General features: G+C 38.4%; 1 protein-coding gene across 1 annotated transcript in view; it reads right to left on the reverse strand.

The window, feature by feature from the left end:
- Positions 1-19,620, reverse strand: part of SCN2A (sodium voltage-gated channel alpha subunit 2) — a 77,785-nt gene extending 58,165 nt beyond the window's left edge. Inside the window, 1 exon segment of the mRNA XM_032190320.1 lies at positions 19,369-19,620. The gene's annotated coding sequence lies outside the window, so the exon portion shown is untranslated.
- Positions 19,621-19,969: the final 349 nt, after the last annotated feature.

A 19,969-nucleotide genomic window follows, 5' to 3' on the forward strand; every position in this document is an offset into this window, starting at 1 on the left:
CAAACATCCTCTTCCACTGCGGGCAAATGCACCTGGTGCAATCTGTCATGGACGGTCTGTAGCAAGCTGCTGCTGGAACACATGCACAGACCAGTAGCAGCAGAAGGGTTAATTAGGAAAATGCAAGTGGTCCTACTGCAGAATCCTGTCAGATTTTATAGTCAATTACAGGAAAAAAAAAAGCATAATCTTGTCTTAATACTGCAGAAAGCAATTAAAAATTGATTACCAGTGTAGAATCTTGCGCTTATGTAGGTTTGGAATGGCACCAGGGAAGACTGCAGCTAAAATTCCATCATGTCTTTTCCTTCTTCTTCTTTTTTTTTCTTTTTTTTTTTTCTTTTTCTTTTCTTTTTTTTTTTTTTTTTTTTAAATTCTCCTTCTACAGACCACACCTAACTTCCTGCTGAAGGATCCTGGTTATTGAAGTCAACTCCGGCATTTCCTGTGAGAGACTACTAGGTGTTGTAACTGTTATTGCCACTAGATGGTACTGATATATATCCATAAATTTCTGTCAGAAATGGTAAAGAATTTTTGCATGCTCGAACACTTGCTTAAGCTGAGACTCTGGGACTAAAATATACAATTTTATATAACCAGCCAGGTCTCTGTATTCTCAAAAATTCTTTTGAATATATAGCAGCTACTGCTGTTGAGACCATAGCTGTTAAAACTGGAAGGTGACACAGAAAAGAAAGTAGGAGGGATAGCAAAGTAAGAGAAATAGAAGAATGGTGGTTGCACAGACAAGTATACAACCAAAGCAGTTGCTGAGCCTCCCAGCAGTCTGGTTTATTTTCAACCAAAGCTTGTATCTGTTTTCTAATATACATACATAGAACATTTGATGTATATTATTTCTAAATCTAGGAAACCCAGCAACGCAGAGGAAGGGTGGCAGTTTGTAAAGTTCACTGCAGTAGAGAATTGCTGTACAGTAATCACCCACTATCAGTAGGGAACAAGACAAGACCAGCAGGAGCACTACAAGCCCTTCCCATGTGGCAAGTCAATCAGCTTTGGGCTACACACAACCTAAATGTCATCTTACTTCTTTTCTCTCTCCTGCTTAATCTGTATTTTCTATGCTTACTGATTTTCATTCTTTCTCCCACTGCATTGATATCACTATTTTATCCCCTCTCTTTCATGACCAGAAATATTCCGTCCTTCCCTCCTACTCTCACACATACCCTAATATCTTCAAACTTTTCAAGCAACACATTTCTGTACCTAGAGATTCAGACCTTCAGGTAGTCATTTATTTTGGTCCCTCTGCCATCTCCTTTCCTTGAGCTGAGAAAGGGATTAAAGAAGCTGTGGAAAGTAATAAAAAGTAAAGGGTCACTATAAAGTGAGAAAGGTTGGAGAAGCCAAGAATACAAAAGCAGAAGAAAAGCCACTTCTGTGGCATTTAAAAAAGGACAGTGAAAAAAAGGACAAATACTGATAATTTGGTTCTTTGGCAATTGTGGCAAGAGAAAGAACAGTTTGATTGGATCAAAAGAGAGTTTTCAAAACTTTTAGGCAATTAAGAACAAGAGTGTCACAGCAAATATAATTTAATCACATCAGAAGTAGTGAATTGGTTCTAAATCATTTAAACACTACAGAATATTTTAAGATTATAGTAAAAGCAGTGTTAGAATGAAAAGTCTTTTCATGTGGCTTTCTACTTTTACAAATGATTGAATGAAATCCATAGAAATTTTGCAAACAGTTCTATGTGATCATGTTTTTTTGGTTAAAAAGCTTTGGATGACAACTTCTGGCTGCCTCTGCTTAGGACTGTGGTTTACTTGGAGCTGCTCTGCAGCCTCAAAATAAGAGGATTATGAGACAGCACAAAATTCACAGAAGGGGTAAAGCAGCTTCTGACTACAAAAGGATGTTGATTATTAATAAATGCAGCTGTGTGTATGTGTTTATGCAGCTGCTTATGAAAGATAAAATACGGCACGTACCCAAAAAGCTTGGGTAATCCACACAATATGGAAAAGGGGCTTCCCTCTGCCACTACTGTTATACTACATTAAACTGTATGATTAGTCTGATCATTTATTACTTATGATATGGGTCAGTAATTACCTGAGACCTCAATTTGATTTCCACCTATGCTATACAACCTACAGGCACTGAACTAGGATAAACAGTGAACAGTAAAGACGAAAAGAAAACAGCCAGTGGGACACTAGCCTTAGATACTTGGGTCTGTGATCTTGCTAGACTGTAAGGTGAAAAGAACAAGCACTTTAGAGACACAGATGGGAGGGAAATGCAACATAGTCTTTGCAATCTAAAAGAGAAATATATATATGCCTAAAGAGGAGACCACAGTAGTACAGGCAGAGAAACTAGTAACAATTGTTAAAAAGTATTAAGTGGATGCTACATAGCTATATTAAATGTGATAGATAAAATTAACAGAGATAGGAAGAGATTATGATTAAATCGATCAGTATCAATCAAAAAACAATCAAATGTAATTTACATTTGAAAATTATTGTTCACATCAAAAACTACCTAAAATATAAATATGGAATAATATGAATTCTGATAATAGTTGACATTCAAGTGTTGTCTACTTTCCTACCCACAGCCATGGATAAACTTTATGACTAGTTCGATCACCTGTGGCATTCACGTTCCCACTATTATGGCATGTCTGAAAGCGTGACATGGACTTTGTCCTATTTTCTATTCATACAGTGAAGAAGCACTCATGGTCCATATAAAAGGCAGAGTGGAAGAAGCGTGGAGGAATGGTTAAGTGAAATAGGACACGTGGATGTTGGGCAGTTAGGAGGCAATGGGCTAGGGAAGTACCGTACTCAACTCACATGAGTCTGGCACGTACGCAGCTGGCTGAGAGCCAATCAGGCTCAAGGACACGATGCCCTTGAGTGATGGGGAAAGTCCCTAAGGCGGGACGGCGGCTAAAAGAAGGAGGAACTACCTGAAAAGAGCGGGAAATGTTAGCCAATCCTGAGCTTAGTTTTTGCAATATGTATGAGTTGATTATGTTCGAACTAGATAAAAGGCGACTGAGCTATCCATTAAAGTTGAAGTTCACTGTTCACTCATATTGAGCGTCTGTGTCTTCCTTCAGTCGACAACAAAGAAGTGTTCTCTGTCACATGTAAAGAAATTCTACATGACAATGAATGACTTTTTGACTGGACAGAGCTGAGAAACTTCTGAGTCATTTCCAGGATGTCTAGGAGCCCTTAACCTATAGATAACCCTGATTAATAAAATTATTTATTTATTTATTTATTTTAAAGAAAATAGAAAAAAGTGCTTCTTCTCAAAACTCTGTAAAAATTAAACCGTGTGTTAAATATTAAGGTTGAGCATTAAAATGTACAAGTGGCAACTTGCCATCACTCTGTGGTTCTGTGATCCTTTCACTCTCAGTTATTCCCAGCTGTGTTCCTGCACTCTAACAGAATTGTCCCTAAGTGCATGCCTTTTCATTTATAGTTCTGAATTTCATCTCCTTCCAGTAATGCTAGTAATCAAGCTCATCTAGTCTTTTCTGCAGAATAGCTTGCTCCTTCTTTGACAATGCTTCCTAAATTTGTGACTGGAGTAAATTACATTGGCGTATTTCTACTTTCATTGCTGAAACAATTAATACAAATTTCAAATAAAATTTGTCCCCAAAATATAATGGTAATTAGCAACTATGACCAAAGTGTAGGTTACTTTGGAATTTGATGTAGCTTTCAAAATACTACTCTAAGAAAATTAAACTTAAAAATAATAATAAAAAAAAGTTTATGCTCTAAAATAAAATAGTAATTTTTGTTTTTAAAGAGCAAAAGGAAGGAGAAGAGGAGCGAAATTGGGAAGAGAGCTCTGTCTTCTAAATAATACACATTTAGTCCCATACATTGAATCTAAAGAAATTCTTGTCGCCTCTTCCCTACATGCTAGTTAAAATATTTACTGTAACTACTGAATTACTTGTTTGCCAGCTTTGCAGATTATGTGGAACTGGGAGGACTACAAGTCCTGACAAAGAATAAATAGGTCTCAAAAAATTACGCAATTCAAGAGCTGTTAAGTTTTATATTTAAGCAAGAATAATCACTGGAAAATTACAGGGCAAGGTAGAAAAACTTATCAATAGTTCTGCAGAAAAATATATGGAATAGTTCTGCAGAAAAATAGATGGAGTACTCACTGTATCAGAAACTAAGTATGACTGAAAAACGTGCCTTGAAAAAAAAAAAAGTACTTGATTTATAAACTTGTGAAATGATCTTCTACTCTTCTGAGCATTGCAAAGTCTAGTCGGAACACCATATCCAACTTGGGTACTACTCTTCTAATTGATGGGGGCCTTCTGGAGAGAATTCAGACTGCAGCAATAAAAACATAACTAACAAGAAAACATCAAAGCATTATTCCTTTGCCTCAAGGAAGCAAAAGCTTATTGTTTATGTGCTACACAAACAGAAAAGAAATGGGTTTTGACTGCAGTCACTTTTGGTCGAGAAAGTTTGCTAAAAGTCAGTGGGGTACAGGGCAAAGGTCCCATCACAAGCAGGAAAAGTCTTACAGGATTCTTCACAGAGGAAGAGAAGATAGTGCCTAAAGAAGTATTGGTGTGGAATAGGAGAGATCTGCCCCAAGATTTAATTTACTCACCTCTTTCTCCTTCCAACTATTTTTATTTTCCCCTAGTCCAACATGAAGAAATTAAACCAACCAAATTAAAAATAACCATTCTCTAGTCCATTCTCTTACTTGCACCTTCCACTACCACTATTCCTACACATAGATAAAATAAATTCTGGAAAAATACCATTCTATCTCAAAGAAGCATTCTATCTCTTCAGCATCCTATGGCACTACATGAAAGACTGTATAATACGACTACTCTGTCTGAAGGGAGAAGATTTACAGTTCATGTAGGATCTCTGCTGAGATTTATGGTCTCACTACTTCACTGCTGAAATCAGTAGACAGCTGATAAAAATAATTTTTCCTGTGTTTGAGGTTTGTGTTTGATACTGTACTGCATTACATGTTCAGTAATCCAAGCTCTGACAGAGGTCTCTTCGTGCAGTATCTGTGTGCTGAATGGTGAGATACAAACAGTAGGTGTTTCTACACAACACATTCTTCCAAATGGCTCTTAGAAGAGCTATGTAAAAAATATAGCTTCCTACACATTGTCCAACATTTAAAATGGACGGGTAACTAGCAAGTCACCTTTGAAACTGCAGTTTCAGAAAAACCTTAGGCCAATATGAGACAGTGCTGTCAGAAGGGACAGTCCCATTCTCCATTCATTCTTAGTCTGGTCATTTCCCACTGTGCTGGCTTTAGTCAGCTAAACTTTAGTCAGATCAGTTCACTGCCCTGTCTGAAAACTACAAGTAATTGACTGGATTTCAGCCAGAGCAAACAGCTGATCCATCACACTTTGGAAAAGTAGTTAAGAGACTTAATTTTCCCTTACTTTCAGAGTGGAAGGGACTAGCTGACTATCAACAGCATCTTCCAAATTTTAGTGTTTCTAACTTCAAAGCTCAATACAGCTTAACATTCTTGAGTATAAGTAAGAGGATCTACAGTGCTTGAATTCTGGAGCTGAACAGAACTCTAACATGATGCAGTCAACAAATGTAAACATAGATCCTGCACATGGTGTACAACACAGTATAGCTAAGATAGACAAGCAAAAAGGCTCACTGAAGTGCCTAGATACAACTAAATCTAGAGATTGCATTGGGCCAGCATGCCTGTGCAGAAGCCTTAGGACTGCTATTCATAGATCGGGAGGTGACCAGCATCACCCTCTGCCTCTCAACATGGACTATATGTCAGGACCGCGTTTTATGCAAAATGTGTGGCAAGGATCATCTAATATGAAATAGATAAAGATCGATATTGGGAAAGTTTGGATGTTCCTTCAAATCAATTTTCTCACCATCGTTAAAAGCTAGTTCAGGGCACTGCTCATAGGCCTACGACAAGATGTACTTCTGGAAGTATGAAAATTACATTGATAAAAATTGGTTGACTGATATCTTTACTGCTTACTGGCTTACTTACTGTTTGGTTGTAGTTACGCACAAGATTTTGCTCCCTTATCAGAAATGGTTTCTGAACAACTCCTGATTTTCAACCAAGTCAGTGAATGAAGACAAAAGCTCATTGTTTTTCCAGATAGGAGGCTCTTAAGTCTTTCTTTCTAGCATTAGACTATTGGTATCTTTCTTCACTAGATGAAAATACCACTTTATTTATTGGATACAGTGAAATAAGCTTCATGCCAGATTCAGATGAGCTGCTCTACTGTTCTAGTATGACCAGAGGAACAAATAAAGGGCAATTTGTACCTAAGATTCAAAACAGTTTATCTTCAAAAATTGAAAAGAGTTCAAGTTTCCCTTTTGTCTTCCATCAATGAGGGAGACAAAGTGATGCGAGAAGAGCACTCACCACATCCCTAATGCAGCTGGTTAAGTGACTGAGGCCTTTTGGCCATCTAGCTGAGGCGGGCCTTCCATCACATCAATCTTTGCCCTGTTGTCTGTTGTGAGGAACATGTTCCCATAAGTACATTCTTGTATAAGTAAGTGTCAGGCTAGAGATATATCCATTTTTAGTGTGTTTGTGTGGGGAGAGTGACTACACAATTTGAAGATGTAATGATAACAGAAGTGCCATATGTATGGGATGAGCTAGATATTTCCAGATGCCTGAATAGGGGAATGTGCTGACTGCTTATGCTGTTAATAAAACATGCTGTGATTTCTTCCTTGACAAACCACAACCCCTACTTTAACATTCCCAGTATGGGCATTATGTAAAGATTTTTAGAATGAAATCTTCATTAATCTTAACTACATCATGGCTACAGAAAATTTAATCATATATAATTTACATCCTTTTGGATAGAAGCCACCAGTTAGGAGAGTTTAATGTTCCTATAAGAACTACCTAGCAATTTCGGACAAGCAACATAAATCATGATTCGGAACTTACTGACGAGTGATGGCAGTAAACACAATGCATTACCGCCTTTATCATCTCTGACTGCCTTCTAACGCAAACACGGCATTTAGGCACCAAAACGGCCCTTTTCGCTTGTCACAGGCCATGACAGGCTGTGCCGGTGAAGCTGCGCCAACGCCGCCCCGCTGAGGGGCGGGGGGCTCAGGACCCCAAACTCGGGGAGGCGCCCGCAGGGCCCCCCGACGAGCCGCGGCCCCGCAATGGCGGCGCGGGCAGCGAGCGGGGGCCGCGGACAGGGAGCGGCGCTGAGGGGCGGGGTTGCCTAGCAACCGGCCCGGCGGCTGCGGCACCAGCGCTGCGGCCCGGCAGCGGCGGCGCCGCCCAAGAGGGGCCGGGGTGGCTCCCGCTAAAACCCCTCCTGCAGGCCTGGGGGGCGGCCGGGGACTGGCCTGGGCCCCCCAAGGCCTGAGGGGTCCCCCGCGGTGCGTGAGGGTTGTTTGCCTGGCGCTGCGGGGAGGATAGTGCCGGCCAGCCCCGCTGGTTGCTCCGCCATCAGCTGGCTCCCCTTGCACCATCTGGGTGCTTTTTTTTGAGGAGGAAATGGAGACCGTAAAACTCTAGATAACGGCATAGGGAGCTGGGTGCCACGCCAGTTGTTATGTGATCTCCCTATTTAAAAGATGGTAGCTGTGTTTCGAGCTGTTGGTTTGTTTGGATAAGAAAAAAAAAAAATCACCTCCGCCAAACAACCCTGAGCATAGATTTTGTTATGTGAGAGCATTGGGAGGTACACGTCTCCACGAAAGTCTGCAATGTAAACTAGGTGGATCTGAATAAATGGTGCCTTCTCTAAACAGACCCTCAACTGCAAGGGCAGTTTATTAGTAACAAGCACAGTTGCCCCTCGACCTTATTTATAAACCAATACGCAGTAGCCACCAAAAAAACATGAGGCCAGTTCCACATGGAGAGGACACATAACTTCATGGATAGCACATGAGAACTTCCCCTTGGGAACCGTGCTGCCGCTGATGGGCTCCCTGCAGCTGCATGGCACCAGCTGCTGCAGGGATCCTGCAGGAGTTAATGCAGCTTGAAAGAAGCATTAACTCCCCACATATCCATCAGCCACAGAGAACAGGATGCCACAGACGGTTTTCCTCGTCAGCACTCTCATGCCCCTACCTGAATGCCCTAGTATGTACCTGCACTTGGAAGCATATCAAGGTCTCTGAAACAAGCAGAAGCAGCAAAAAGCACAACTCCCTTCCCAGCTTCCCTTTGCAACTAGAATGGAAGAGCTGGCTTTGTTTCACGGAAGTGCCAGTTCAGATAAGCTAGAAGCAAACTGGTTTCAGTGATTTGCAAAATTAAGACAAGGTCTCATATTTACATGTTAATATTCCTTTAGTCTCATGATGGTTTATGGGTTAGCAGTTGTTACTATATCCTTAGGGATATATAGTGCAGATGGGCCCAAGCCAGCCAGCTACTAGTTACAGGTTGTCGTGTTTCCTGATAATTGCAGACAGGGCTGGCAATACTGTGTATTAAAGAGACCTGACCAGTCCCATTTTCCTTTTTTGACCCCTCTTCTAGTCATTGCTTGATTACATCAAACTTTAAACACTTAGACTAAAAATTTCAGTTTTTGTCTCAGGACAATTTTTTGAGGGACGCTTCAACTTAAATCATGATACTATTTCCAATAAAAAGTTTCTCTTTTAAATTTTACAGCTGCCAACTTTCAAAGCACAAATATGAAGTTTCGCAGAAATTATTTTTGCAGAACAGAATTATGAATTTTGGACTTTTCTGTTGGAGCAGTATCTCTGTAATGCTTATCCAGATTTGAAAACATTTGAATAATTAGTTTGCATATATTTGAAATAACACCTTAGAGGTTTGAAGCTATGAATTCCAGAGGTGCTATTTCTTCTGTTATATCTCTGTCTCCAGATGAGATTTTTCTGCAGATGTGGGCTGCAGCTATAGGCTGTGCTGGTTTTGGACTCTTGACCTACAAGTAGGAATGCTTTCATCTTTGTGTTCTCAATGATCCTATACATTGGTTATTAAAAATACAAAGGGAAATACAGAAGGAAAAGGGGGGAGGTTGGGGAGAAAGGGAGATATATCTGGGATTGAAGACTGGAAGCAGAAAAAACCTCCAGGGAAATCATATCTGGAAGAACTGTCTGCAGGGATAAAGAGACTGTTTCAAAATTAGCTGTAGTAGTCCTTGAGGCTGGTTAAAGAGAGACAAAAAGTTCAAAGACTTGTAGATTATTATGACCAAGAAAATCATGTTGATTTTCTGAGTCTGAGCTCACAGAAGAGCAGGCTGGGAATAAGTGAAGGAAAAGGAGGAACGGGAGGTGAGAGCCACTATCATGGGCCAAGCTGAGGCAGGACAAAGCAAATAAAGCTTGCACTGAACAGGCAAGAGAGGGAATAAAGAGATGAGATAACTGGCCTAAGATTAATTGGAAGAATGGACAATGAAATAAGAAAGTGAATTTACAGAGAACAATAAAGATAAAAAGCTTAGAGCCCTGTAAAGTATATGTAAACATACATTGAGTAACTGCAAATTGTTCTTATGGGTATTGATAGGCCGTCCCTAAAATTATACATAAAAACTCTGATAAAAGACTTTTTGGAGGAAGAAGGACTGAAATGTTAGGATATGCTACAATGGAGATTTGCCTTACTTTTGGTGTATTTGTCAGTAGATACTATAAGGCAACATTCAATTAAATAGTTTATATATCTTATTTTATGCAGTATCCAACAGACGAGCTCTTAAAAGCAGTGAGATTATTTTTGAAGATGAATCCATCACTTCCTTGATGGATTGTGAAAAATGCATTGTGGGAAGGGAAAAGAGGATGACCACATGGGCAAAAAGTACAGTCCTTTGCCTAAGGTCTGCTTGTTGCCCTGGAGAACTGCCTATTGCCCCTGCCTCTGTGACGACGAGTAGGACAGCTCCCCTCCCTTCAGATGTCTCTGTCTACAGACATCTAAATCTGAGACAATCTGAACTGCTTTCATAGTCACTGGAGAAGAACGGGTTCTTTAAAAGGCAATTCTGGTGACCTGTTTTAGACAGACCTTAAAATAAGGGAAGTAGTGCCCTGGAAGTCCCTGTTTCTCTGCTGACTGTAAAGGGAAAGAGATGAATTCTACTCAGTACTGCGATACAATGGCAGGCAGTTCACTCAAAGCACTTTTCATAGGTGACTACAAATTGTATGTCTAATTTCCTCAATGTAAAGACAGCCTTTATTCAATGTCCCACAGCTTGACTTTGCCACTTATTAATGTTCTTTTAATTAGATTTTTTAAATATGGAGTATTTAGATTGAACCTTGTACTTCCACACCTCTTAATTAAATATCAGCCACTTGTTCTGCACCTTTTAACATTATTCCCACTTTACATTTTCAGAAACAGAACCACTTCTGATTTGGGAGACAGAATGACATACAAAAACATACTCGATTTGCCTACTGATGCATTATAACAAAGGCAGGGTGAGAACTGAGTATTCCTGTTGTAGCACTTAGCATTTAAACTAATTACAATAATTGTAAGAGTTAGATTTATCACAGCTCTGCCAGCTGTCCAAAATTTCTCTACAGCTGAGTAAGTATGTATTTTAAATGAAGATGTCACCAGCATGAGGCGTGTAATGGTGGATGTACATTCAAAGTTTGGCAACCTAAAATGAAAAAAGACACCAAACAGCATGAAATCAGATCCCATGATGAATAATATGGCTGGTGGCTTGTGCAGAACACAGCTGGGTGGTTATATTAGCATTTCCCAGACCGGGATACAGGAACCAGTAGAAAAACTTGGGGCTATAGATTCATTCCCCTCTGCCTCCCATGCAAAGGAAGAGAGCAGGCATCACCACTACTCCCTGGTGAGCTGACCAGCATGTTTGTTTCTCTGTGTAATGAAAAGCTCAGTCAGATATACAACATTAGGAAGCATTAAACAACTCTCTATTAAATTTAGAGGATTTTTTTTTTTTTATCTGAAAGGAAACTGAGTGGTTAATTGGCCCACAATTAAATAGAAATGCCATTAAAAAAAACTGAAACAGCTTGCCAGGACTAGTTTCTGCTTGCCTTTTATATTGTCATGATAAGCTAACTGTCATATCAAGACATTAATTGAGAATATTATGAACACTATAAAAACATTTTTATGGATAAAGCTATCCTGGGGGACAAAGTGCATATGGCATACATGTGCAGTGAAGTAAGATCAGAAAGGTGATATCACTGTGCCATCAAGAAACTTGAAGGGCCTGAGGGAGCTACACAGCTTCATAAATGTGGGATCAGTGATCATTATGGGTGTTTATGCTGACATTCTGCATAGGATGGTTTATAGCAGTCCCCTGATTTAACGTCAGCCTCTGCTGCAACATAACTTTTTAGAATGATAAATTCACAAGAATCCCTCTGTAAGTTATCTGATAGCAAAGTATTGCAATAAAATGCACACCTTATCTCAAATCTGGATTCCAAACTTCTGATTAATATCTGAAATAATACAAAGACACATGTTTTAATATTGCTTCAGATTGCGTGCTAAGCTACTTTTACATTTCATATTCACTGGAGAATTTGGCAGGTTTTAATGTGCTATGTAAAAAACAAAACAAACAAAACAAAAAACCCTACAAACTTAGATAACAATGTCTTGGGGTAGTGAAGTTAAACAAATTTCTGTGCCACTTCTGCTTTTAAGTATAAGAATGTGCCAGGAATTGAAAGATGAACAGTTACAATGTGTATCTGCCCCAAACTAATGTATTTTTGCTCCCGAGCTTTTTCATGAGGGGGAAAACTCATGGAGGAGAAAAAAAAAAAAAAAAAAAAGAAAGAAAAGTAGGGATTCAACATCTGTAAAGTTCTGGTCACTGTTTATGAAAAAGCAGATTCAGTTTCAAGGTATCTAAAAGGGGAGGGGAGGGGAAGGAAGGGAAGACTCCCCTTTATAATTTTTAAGAAGTTATGTAAGTCTCTCTTCATGAGAAAAAGAAGGACTGCACAGGATAATCTACAAAACTTGTTGACTACAATACAACTGCCCATTGTAGCTGGGTAACCTGGAACTGAGATTTGTTCATTTCATTGGAGTTTAGACAGTTTAATACAGAATCATTTTTTATCTGTAAATTTTTCTTATCCACTTTGTATTTGTTGGTACATTTGAATAAAGCCAGGGAGCAGATGTTGAAAATCTCCTCGGGAGACTTCTTCCTTTTCTACTATATTTAAGCCAGCAAAACTGGTTCTGATTACAGGCAATACAACAGTTCCCCAAAGAGTTCTCACATGTGCTCCTTCCTCACAGTATCACCTGCTGCCTGGAGGTGTACCACTGCCAAGAGATCTTCCCACTGGAGCCATGCACATGCACTGCCCACCTCCGTACAGGAAAATGAATACACATTTCAATGTTTGCTTTATAGTAGATTGTTGTTTTTCCTCATATGTACTGAATTTCCCTTCCTGATTTTTTTTTTTTTTTTACATTATCTTTCCCCCAAACATTTGATTTCTTTTCTCCTCTTGTCCTCAGATTCCCAGGGGATATTTCATTTCCTTATCACAGTTTCAGAGCTGTTCACCCATCTTCACAATATTTATATCAGCTCACTCAATTTCTGCATCATACCCATCATCTTCTCACTAAGGACAGATTATTCTGAGAATGTGTGAATCCTTTAACTAATTTGGAAGCAAGGTCAATACCGAGAAAAGCAATATAATTCCTTTCCCAGCAGTGGAGAATGCTTCTGGGTTCCCAGCCTCTGCCATTCTACAGAGCCAGATACCAGCATGAGTAATAGCACCTAAGTGTCCTATATAATATTAGAGATCATTATTTTCATGCCCTTAGGCTTACTTTTTTTTTTTTTTTTCACTGAAGGTGAGCGTGGAGTGGAGTAACATCCCCTCTGTGTGAAGGCTAACCTGCCTTCAGCTTGGCTTAGAAGGCCAAAGCTTTGCTTCACATCAATGATCATTCAACTTGTAAACACTAAAGCTGGAAAAAGTACAAATATCTTTTTACCGTCACAAGTGTTGTAAAAGAACTCCACAAGCTTTTAATGTTAACTCTATTAAACAATCCAGTGTTGTAAAAACAAAATTTAAAACAGTAATTCTTGAAAATGTTCTGTGACTGTTGCATATGTTTATCCTACAAAAATAAAAAAGCAAACTGGTTGCAAGATAGAAAATGTTATTCTATGGAAAAGTGACTCTCGTACTTGTGGACCAGTAACACTTAGAGTCTATTGCTTCCTAATCAAATTGATTTCCCCAATAACTTTAAGGTTTCCATCTTGCCATTGCTACTGACAGTAAAACTGTGTGCTTTTCATTTTGTTACTATTAGAAATTTCACAAACCAAATCATAGTAAGTTGGCAGCTCATCCTGCATCCCAATATTTTCAAAGAATGTTCTCATTGCTTCATTAGAAAGATTTTTCAGTAGTAGTATTTTGGTACCAAGGAGGCTGTCTACCATCAGCACTTCTGTGGTACTGGCCATTCTACAAAATGAAAACCTGCACCTGCACCACAAAGTCTAACCTGTGTGAAGGCATTTGCCAGTAGGATGTCTGTGCAGGCACAGATTGGAAACAATCGATCTGGAAACAATCATGCAGTGTTTGTCCCATGTCTGCTTTCAGGTTAACACAACTACAGATGGAAGACTTTTTCATTCTGCCTGTACCAGTACTTATCTTTTAGTTTCCATAGTTTCATTATTGACACTCAGTAAATAGAAAACATACGGAGCTCACATACTCTACAGATACACCTGTTATGCTCTTATAATATGACCTTGTGTGCCACAGTCCTTGTTAGAACAACCTCTCCAGAGAGATCCAGTGAGGAAAACTGATCTTACAAAGCTTTCCTTGGGGCCTGGGAAGTAGGATCTTCCACTGTTTTGAACTAGCTACAAGTATTTAGCATCAAATGAGTATACAGTCCTCCTAAACAATTTTCATTTCATTAGAGACAGTCCAAATTATAAATATCCTGGGTAGAATTCTCTTTACATATTAGTTGTGGTTGTAGGGAAATTTGCCATAATTTTCCCTGTAAGCACAAAGCGTGTTTAGATATTTAGGTGCTTTTTCAACCTTCTTTTTGTTGGCACCTGTTTATGGAACTCATTTTCCAAGAGAAAATTCAGATCACAGTGTCTATGGAAAGCACTGTTCACACTTCTGACTTTGTTCTATCTATATGCAGTTCATAATGTATTAAACTCTGGCCACTGTTCTTCTCAAGATCAAAGATCGTCAAGTTTGTCTGCATGTGCATGTGTCTGGTGCCATTTTGTATACATACATGGAATCTGGCTCCTAATATATCTGTGATCCTACCAAGACAAATGAGTAAATCTAGAACACATTGTATTGCTTTAGAGAACTTGACTCATTTCAGAATGAGTCATTTAGATTTATCATCAAACAAAACCACATTGGGGTCAAAGTCTGCAAAGGATTTTGCATTTACACTGAGAAGAGTGAGAAACTGTGAGGATGGGATAGAAAAAAAGTACATATTAGTAACATCCATTTAGACGTGAAGCTTCTGCTGCTCTCTAAAAGCCTGCTGATAATTTAAAGCAAAATTTGCATTGATGTCTAAGGAATGACAACAGTACAATATGGAAATATTGTAGCTTTAATTTAGTTAACTCATCACCAGCAGAATGAAAGCTACAATATGATAATCTAGGAGGGCAAATAAGTAATCAAAACAATCAAGCATGTTCGTACAGTTCCATAAAGCACATGTACTGCACTTGAAACCAAAGGATTAAACTGAGAACTGGCTCATGTATGTCTAAACTTACTGTAGTCATAATTTTTACTGCAGGGTTGAAGGATATCCAATTTTATTTTATTTTATTTTGGCTGGAATGGGCTATTTGACATCTTCTAAATATATTCAAGTGCTGTTCCTTACAACTCCATTTAAGACCAGACAAGCAGCACCATATGGCATAAAAAGTAAGCATCTCCCATCATATGACAGGGTCCATGGTAGACCTTGCTGTACATACGAAAGCCATACATCCATCACCCTAAAATGTGTGTCTGCTAATGTGATATGTCATCAGTTTGTTCAAGTAAAGTAGCTGTACGCTACAAGGAGCGATCATTTTATTATTGAACATTATCCTGTTTCTTGGTAGGGAAAGTCTGCATTTTCACTAGATAATGGGAAGGTGCTGTGTGGATCTCCAAAGAGACGAAGGAGAATTTGCCAGCATTAGCAGGTCAAAAGAACAATTTATCTGGCCAAAATCAGATTCTGCCCTTGTTTAAGGGAAGCTGAGCTAAGAATTACGAAGCAACTGTGATAGCAATTACACAAAACCTGAGAAAACTTCATATACAGACAATTACTAGACTTCAGATAGAGAGGTTTACAAAAATGTTATTGGTGAATTTTTTTAAGCTTTATATATATATATATATACACACACACGTACATACGTATAGATACAGACACACACTATGAACTGAGCTGACAGAGGCCTATTTGCTTAGTATTTTTTTCAAGCATGAGAATGTCTTTCCAATGCCTTCAGTTTTGCCAAACCTTAATTGTTCAGATTGAATATGTTTATGCTGTAAGGCCTCAGTCTAATCTCTTTCCTTAATGATACTATAAATGGTGAAAATTTTCTTTCAATGAAGTTAGAAAAGCTAAGTTTTACAATGCAGATATGTTACCTCATGATCTTTCTTGTTTATTTCAACTCGAATGCTTAAAACAAAAAACAAAACCTGCACCATTAAATAGAAAAAGTACATTTTTTTTAGCTTATTTGTTGGAAAGTTTGATAGTTTTACTGATCTACAAGTCAAGAACAATGAATCTATGGTGTTTTTCCATTTCTTTTTTTGTTTTAAATAGGAAGATTAAAAAGTATTATCATTTGTAAGTATGTTTGGTAATACTGCAGCCTGAAATATTTTTGAGCTATTTTACTGAGAATTTCTGCTAGTCTCTTTGCTTTGAATTTTGTCAAGTCAGTTGTTCAGGGAGTATAAAAGTTTGCATTTTGTTGCTACTGTTCAAATCTATTGAAATCTGGCCATTCAGAACTTCTCTAAAATAATTTCTAGACACGCTCTGAAAAAGCTTCTTAGCTGCTTGAAATAAATACTTATAGAGCTTCTGTGTGTTGACTGTGTTTTTGCCTAGCATTAGGAGTCCCTTCAGTGCAATTGGTAATCTCATCGCTGCTGAGACATCAAATGCTGAAAATATGAGCTGAGCAAAGGCCTTCCGCTGGGACCACACCAGTAAAGAGCAGGAAGAGGAAGCAGCCTAACTTAAATAGGAGAGGGGAAAAAGGTACAATAATAGGTTCAGGAGCAGAAATAAAAGAGGTAAAGTTGTGAGCTGGGAAACAATAGGAATTTGAACTGAATAATATGAATATAGTTATATAATGTTTCTTTAAATCATCCTCTTTCAGTATTTTGTTCCCAAACCTTTACTGCATATCTTCCTAAAAATGCACTTATTACAAAATTATGAACTTCCTCCTTAGCTTTTGTTCTGATTATTATCTTTATGGTATTTAGTGATTCTCAGCACCACTTGCCTCCCCTACATTAACACCTTTTTGAGATCAGATACATTATTGTCTTTGCAAGACAAACAACAGAAGAACAGGAGATTAAGGCGACCATTGACAGAAATGTTTTTTAAGCCAGCGTTTCTCAGGCTGGAAGGTGTCAGTGAGAGTAGAGGAGGTACAAGAAACAGATTCTTTCGAGTTGCTTCAGGAAGCCTCTAGAAAGGAGGCATGCAGGCTCCCTGATACCTTCTTAGTAAGCTGGGCCTGTGAGCAGAGGGAGTGGGATGGGTGGGCTCTGGTGGATGGAAGGCTGCCCCCATGTCATGGGAACACAGGAACTGGGTCTGCCACTGCAAATGCCAGGAAGGAGGCTAAGTCCTCTGGAGAAGTTGGTGCAAGTGTGTGGCTGGCCTTAAAACAATGGAGGTAACACAATCTTGCTAGTGATTTTCAGGCTTCAGCTGAGAGCTGCATGCGTAAGAAGGTGTTATGGTTGCAATCATCGGTGTCTAGCATGATTCAAGCTATACTGGATTCCATGTCATCCCTGTCCCTTTAGGAGGGGAGCTGAGGGGCTCCTCAGGGGTGGAGCAGAGCAGCAGGTAAGCGACCTGTCAGATCCACTAATCAAGGCCTGTAATGAAAGAATCGAGCAAGCAGAACTGGCAGCGTCACTGCTGCTGGGCTTTTGCTGTGGCTGCAGCATGGGTCTGCTGTGCTGAAGAGATCTGCTGTTACGTGGTGCAGAGAACAGCACGATTACAGGAATTTGAATGAAAGAAAAAAAAAAAAACACTAAGCTGTCTTGTTATTTAAATTCCCTACAGAGGGTAGAGAAGGCCAACTTTTTCTCAGGGTCAGCTTTCTCTTGAACTCCTCATTTAAACACCTAACTTGAGCCATCACTACTGAAAGATAACTGAATCGTGCTTTGCCATGATATGTCCATCTCTGGGTTTGTGTTTGCCAAAGACCGATGTTCATAGTGTTCATAATCTGTAAGAATTTAGCTTCAATATTTTCTTCCAAGGCTTGTAACAACTCACTATATTTTTAATTTTATATGTAAACCTAGAGCTTATCTTTGAAGCTATATGCTAGTTTGGCCTACTAACTGAATTTATGAACTCTGCATAATTTCTGTCATAAAGAAAGTAATTCAATCCCTGAACATTAGTATAATAATAATAATAAAAAAAAAAATCAACAGAACAGATCCAGGTACTTATCCACTTGCCTAATATTAAGAATGTGAGTCATCCCATTGACATACCTGTTTGTTGCTGAATTGGGGCCTATAGACATAAGAGAGCATTATTTTTTTAATGCATTTGTTGCTGGAGGAAATTGCAGATCATTTGGGTGTGATTATTCATCTTTTCTCCAGACCTTTTCAGGAATGGATGATCATTTACCATCTAATGAAGATATCTACAGCCAATACAATGGCTGAGCCATACCTATCTATACATAATGTAAACATTGCTCACAAAAATGTAACTAAGCAGGCAACATGCATAGATTGGAAGAATTCGTGAACCTTTTAATATTCCACGTATACCTAAAGGATCATCTAAAGCCAAGGCAGCATCTAACATTAAGATCCCAACAGTCAAATTTCCGTTGCTTCACCAATCGCTAAAATACATTTATCTTTACACAGATAAGTGAAAATTTCCTACTTACCTCCAAATAATAGAAAGCAAAATGCAATTTATTTAATCACACATTCTGTTTTTCTCACATATGGTCTAGCAAGCCCTTTTTTGATCTGCGACTATGTAGATTAATGCATTTCTATGTTGTTTTTTTCTTGTCTAAATAAACGATTACTGCAAATAAGTGAATTTCAGAAAAGAAAAAAAGAAAAAACCCACAAGGCTTGAAAGAAAAGTAAGGGGGTACTGCATAAGCTTCCCACCTCCTGAGTCATTCTGCTGTCTCTCCCAGTGTGTATTATGCATCTAAAAAATAATGGAAGAAAAATATTTCTCATGCAATATGGACTGAAGTTTTTGCAGTTAACACTTCATTCCTATATAGAAAGCATTTCACAAAACACATATATGTCTCATACGATATTTGCAGCACTGCAAAACCATGTTTATTTACAGACAAATCCTCCATTCTGTCTTCCATCCAGGAGAGGCTGTTCTGGGAGACAAGGGAGGGGAGAATCCCGTAAATCTCTTATGCCTCACAAAATCAAAATGTTGAATTTAGAAAGTAAAGAAAGGCACTGCCTGAAGATGGTATAAAGAAGCAACAGTAAATTTCCGCATTAAAACAGGGAGGGTAATTTTAAAACCGGGCAATCCCAGGGATATATTAATATGCTTTAGAATACCACTCCAATTTGTATCCTGGATACAGCATGAATATAACCTCCAGTAGAAAATGAAAACACTTGTAGGTAATCACATCAAAACAACAATAAATTACCACAGTTAGGATGAAAAATAAAAATTCAGAAGTAATTGTAATTATAAATATACAATCTTAATAAAATGTAGGACGAGAGAACTCCAAAGAACATTTTTTTTTTTTTTGGTGTAATAAAACCTAATTAAGTACTATGAAAAAATACAGGCAGTTGAAAAGATGTCTATTTTTGCCTCTCCTCTTGCTGGATTAATATTAATCGAAAACTAGGTGTGGCACCACAAGAGAAGACTCTTGGTACAAAATGACTGGAATTTATTGCCTAGGCATTTTAATCAAATATCATGTTGTCTTACCTGATAAAAAGAGAATTACAAATCATGGCATAAGAAATATCCATACGCTTGTAGATGATAAGGTTCCTTATACTGCAGGTTCAGGTTTCTTGGCAAAGAAGCTTGTAAACTCTTAATTTCACTGAAATGAAAAAGGAAAGAAATGAAGAAAGGACCTCCCCATCAAAACAACAAAGGAGCCTCTGCAGTATTCTGTAGTCTCTTCTCTTGCTTCCTGTTCTGAGATTCACTCTATGAATCCCAGCATCGATCAGAAAATTGGTTGTGGGGAAAAAAAAGGGGAGGGGGAGACGAGAGGGAGGAAAAAATGAGGCAGCATGTTACGTGCTGGCTCCACCTACTGGCAAGGAAATGAGCTCAGCTGGATTTTTAACACCCTATCAAAAACAAGTGTAATTTAGTTTTAAAGCACATATTAGCCCTTAATTATACAGCTGGAAAATAAAGTAACTAGGTTAAAACTAATTAATTCTTGCGTATTTTTTAATAGTTTGATATTTAGATGGGGCTGCTTTTTTATTTTTATTTTTATTTTTTTATTATTTTTATTTTTATTATGTTACTGGAGTATGTACTTAGATACATCTGTATACAACTAGTT

Source organism: Aythya fuligula, chromosome 6 (assembly GCF_009819795.1).
Source record: "Aythya fuligula isolate bAytFul2 chromosome 6, bAytFul2.pri, whole genome shotgun sequence".
Lineage (NCBI taxonomy): Eukaryota > Metazoa > Chordata > Aves > Anseriformes > Anatidae > Aythya > Aythya fuligula.